This window comes from Acomys russatus, chromosome 30, assembly GCF_903995435.1.
Source record: "Acomys russatus chromosome 30, mAcoRus1.1, whole genome shotgun sequence".
In the NCBI taxonomy this organism is placed as follows: domain Eukaryota; kingdom Metazoa; phylum Chordata; class Mammalia; order Rodentia; family Muridae; genus Acomys; species Acomys russatus.
In genome coordinates, this window is record NC_067166.1 from 13205860 (window position 1) to 13210610 (window position 4751).

Here is a 4751-nt window from a genome sequence, read left to right on the forward strand (position 1 = left end):
TTAGCCATCAGGGAAATGCAAATCAAAATGACTCTGAGATTCCATTTTACACCAGTCAGAATGGCTAAGATCAAAATCTCAAGTGATAGCACATGCTGGAGAGGATATGGAGGAAAGCGAACACTCCTCCATTGCTGGTGGGAGTGAAAATTTGTACAATCACTTTGGAAATCAATCTGGCGCTTCCTCAGAAAATTGAGAATAGCTCTACCTCAAGACCCAGCGATTTTACTCCTGGGCATATACCCAAAAGATGCCCCACCATACAACAAGGACACTTGCTCCACTATTTTCATGGCAGATTTATTCATGATAGCCAGAATCTGGAAACAACCTATATGTCCCTCAACCAAAGAATGAATAAAGAAATTGTGGTACATTCACATGACGGAGTACTGTGAAGCTACTACAAACAAAGAAATCAGGTAATTTGCAGGCAAATGGATGGAACTAGAAAATATCATCCTAAGTGAGGTAACTCAGTCCTAGGAAGACACACATCATATGTAACCACTTATAAATTCATTTTATCCATACAGGATAAACATACCACAACATGAAAACCCAAAGGAGGCTCCAAGGGAGGATGCTTAATCCTCAGTTAGAAGGGGAAATAGAAAAGACAAAGGTGGTGGCTGAAGAGAGGGAACAAGAAAAAAGAGGGAGAGCAGAGAGATATGAGAGGGTGGAGATCAGACCTGGGAGCCAGGGGGACATAAGGGCTGCAAAGAGAAAAAAGAAACCGTGGGCAGGAGCATCTCTGTGACAAACTGGAGACCTAAGACAGAGTAGGTTTCTAGAAGGATAGCAGAGGGACTCTAGCAGAGACTCCTAGTAGCAGGGGCCATAGTGACTGAAGTACTTGACTTCTTAACAGCATACTGTTCTTCAGCAACTCTGCCTTCCTTGACTCCTGCTTCAAATGTATTGCTCTTCTCACCAATGTCCAAGGTTTTCCAAGCTAAAGGTGGCGATCAATATCCATTCCACAGTAGGAATGCCAGGCTTCCTTGACATTTCCTCTTTCAGAAGAATTAGCACTTCACCTTTTAACTCAGCCCCTTACTAAAGAATCAGACAAAATGGAGAAAACTTCTTGACCTGAATACAATGGTGTTGGGCTCCTTTCCAAATCTATGTAGAATTCCCAAATCCCAATGAAAATTCATGAGCCTTTCTTGGTTCTCTGTATCCCTGTCTCCCAAGTTTTATTTATTTATTTATTTGTTTCTTTGTTTGTTTATTCTGAGACAGGGTTTCTCTGTGTAGCCTTGGCTGTCCTGGGCATGCTTTGTAGACCAGGCTGGCCTTGAATTCATGAAGATCTGCCTGCCTCTGCCTCCCTGAGTGCTGGGATCACAGTTGTGCATGCCACCACACTTGGCTCACTCAGGCTTTCTATTCCAATCAGAACCCACCATTAAGTTCTGTCTGCAGCACTCTAAGTCTTGACCAGCTGCCTTCTCTGATCTCTTCTGAATTCCTCCCATAAAATCATCTGGAAAGCTTCTAGGTCATATGTAGGGACAGCAAAGACCATTTCTCAATACCGCTTTTCCCGGTTAGTTTTCATACCATGTCCAGTCATTAGCACACCCTGATACAAACTGTCAAGCATGTGCACGCATACACACACACACACACCACACACACACACACACAGTGGGAGGGAGTACAGATAGGTACTTTTCATGCACATAGGTACCTAAGTTCCAAAAACAGAAGCAAATACTTTGAACTAATAAATGCATAAAAAGTGTTATGCTTCATAACCAAGCAAGTTTTATCCTAGAAAAACTCAACTGGTGCTCGCTTCGGCAGCACATATACTAAAATTGGAACGATACAGAGAAGATTAGCATGGCCCCTGTGCAAGGATGACACGCAAATTCGTGAAGCGTTCCATATTTTTCTGAAGACCTATAAAGAGGCAGTGGAAGAAACTCGGGAATATACAAAAAAATCAGATAAAAGAAATCAAAAGATCAGTTCAAGATCTGAAAATGAAAATGGATTCAATGGTAAACACACAGACAGAAGAAAAATGAGAACGTGAGACCTCAGAGAAGAAGGCAAGCAACACAGAGGTGAGCTTTTCTAACAGAATCCAAGAGATGGAAGAACAAATCTCAGGGCTAGAAGATACAATCACAGATATTGAATCAACCATTAAAGAAAATGCCAAATCTGGAAAACTCCTGACACAAAACATCCAAGAAATTAAGGACACCATGAAAAGAAGAAATCTGCGGATAATAGGCATTGAAGAAAGAGAAGACATCAGACTCCAGGGCCCAGAAACTATTCTCAACAAAATCATAGAAGAAAATTTCCCCAATCTAAAGAAAGAGATGCCTATAAACATACAAGAGGCCTACAGAACACCAAATAGAATTGACCAGAAAAGAAAAACTACCCGCCACATAATAATCAAAACACAAAACATGCAGAACAAAGAAAAAATATTAAAAGCTGCAAGGGAAAAGGTCCAAATAACATTTAATGGTAAACCTATCAGAATTACACCCGACTTCTCAGCAGAGACCATAAAAGCCAGAAGGGCCTGGACAGAGATCCTGCAAACCCTAAGAGAACACAGATGCCAGGCCAGACTACTTTACCCAGCAAAATTATCAATAACCATTGATGGAGAAAACAAAATATTCCATGATAAAAACAAATTCAAACAGTACCTATCCACAAATCCAGCTTTACAGAAGGTACTAGAAGGAAAACTCCATCCCAAAGGGTCAAGCTATAACCAAAACTACCCAGGAAATAGATAACTATCCCATGGCAAAAACACAACTACACAAACGCTCGACTGGAAACAACATCAAAATTAAGACTCTTAACAGTCACTGGTCATTAATATCTCTCAACATCAATGGCCTCAATTCTCCAATAAAAAGACACAGACTAACTGAATGGGTACATAAACAAGATCCAACATTCTTCTGCATCCAAGAAACACATCTCACCCATAATGAAAGGCATTACCTCAGGGTAAAAGGTTGGAAAAAAATATTCCAAGCAAATGGTCACAAGAAGCAAGCAGGCATAGCCATTTTAGTATCGAACAAAATAGACTTTCAACCAAAATTAATCAAAAGGGATGAGGAAGGACACTTCATACTCATCAAAGGTAAAGTCAACCAAGATGACATCACAATTCTGAACATCTATGCTCCCAATACAAGGGCACCCACATTTGTAAAAGATCTCCTAAAAAAGCTTAAACCACACATCGATCCCCACACAATAATAGTGGGAGACTTCAACACCCCACTCTCACTGAAGGATAAGTCATTGAAACAGAAACTAAGCCGAGAAATAACATTATTAACCAATGCCATGGGTCAAATGGATCTAACAGATATCTATAGAACCTTTCACCCAAACAAGAAAGAATACACCTTCTTCTCTGCACCCCATGGAACCTTCTCCAAAATTGATCACATCGTAGGTCACAAAGCAAGCCTCAATAGATACAAGAGGATTGAAATAATACCTTGTATCCTATCAGATCACCATGCTCTTAGGCTGCAATTCAACAACAACAGAAATAACAAAAAGCCTACACGTACGTGGAAACTAAACAACTCTCTGCTAAATGACACCTGGGTCAGGGAAGAAATAAAGAAAGAAATCAAGGAGTTTCTGAAATTCAATGAAAATGAAGAAACAACATACCCAAATTTGTGGGATACATTGAAAGCAGTGCTAAGAGGAAAATTCATAGCACTAAGTGCCTTTAAAAAGAAATTGGAAACATCGCACATAAGCATCTTAACAACACAACTGGAAGCCCTAGAAAAAAAGAAGCAGAAACACCCAAGAGGAGTAGACGCCTGGAAATAATCAAACTCAGGGCTGAAATTAACAAATTAGAAACTAAGAAAACAGTCTAAAGAATCAACAAAACCAAAAGCTGATTCTTTGAGAAAATCAACAAGATAGACAGACCATTAGCCAAACTAACTAAAAGGCAGAGAGACAGTATTGAAATCAACAAAATCAGAAATGAAAAGGGAGACATAAAAACAGACACTGAAGAAATTCAAAGAATCATAAGATCCTACTTTGAAGGCATATACGCCACAAAATTTGAAAATCTAAGGGAAACGGACGATTTTCTTGATCAATTTCACTTGCCAAAGTTGAATGAAGAACAGATAAACAAGCTAAATAGTCCCATTTCCCCTACAGAAATAGAAGCAATCATCGATGGTCTCCCAACCAAAAAAAGCCCAGGGCCAGATGGTTTCAGTGCAGAATTCTACCAGACCTTCAAGGGCGAGCTAATACCGATACTCTTCAAGCTACTCCAAAAGATAGAAATGGATAGAAAATTACCAAATTCATTCTATGAGGCCATAGTCTCATTGATACCTAAACCTCACAAAGACTCAACAAAGAAAGAGAATTTCAGACCAATTTCTCTTATGAACATAGATGCAAAAATACTAAATAAAATACTTGCAAAACGAATACAGGAACACATCAAAGATATTCATCACGACCAAGTAGGCTTTATTCCAGGCATGCAGGGATGGTTTAATATACGGAAATCCATCAATGTAATCCACCATATAAACAAACTGAAAATAAAAAACCACATGATCATCTCCTTGGATGCAGAGAAAGCATTTGATAAAATTCAACACCCATTCATGTTTAAAGTTTTAGAGAGATCATGGATCCAAGGCACTTTCCTCAACATAATAAAGGCTATATACAGCAAGCCAATA

At 39.3% G+C, this 4751-nt stretch overlaps 1 non-coding gene across 1 annotated transcript; it reads left to right on the forward strand.

The window, feature by feature from the left end:
- Nucleotides 1-1805: 1805 nt before the first annotated feature.
- On the forward strand, nt 1806-1912 carry LOC127212514 (U6 spliceosomal RNA). Its single transcript, XR_007833557.1, has one exon. It is a non-coding gene; the product is annotated as a U6 spliceosomal RNA (small nuclear RNA).
- Nucleotides 1913-4751: the final 2839 nt, after the last annotated feature.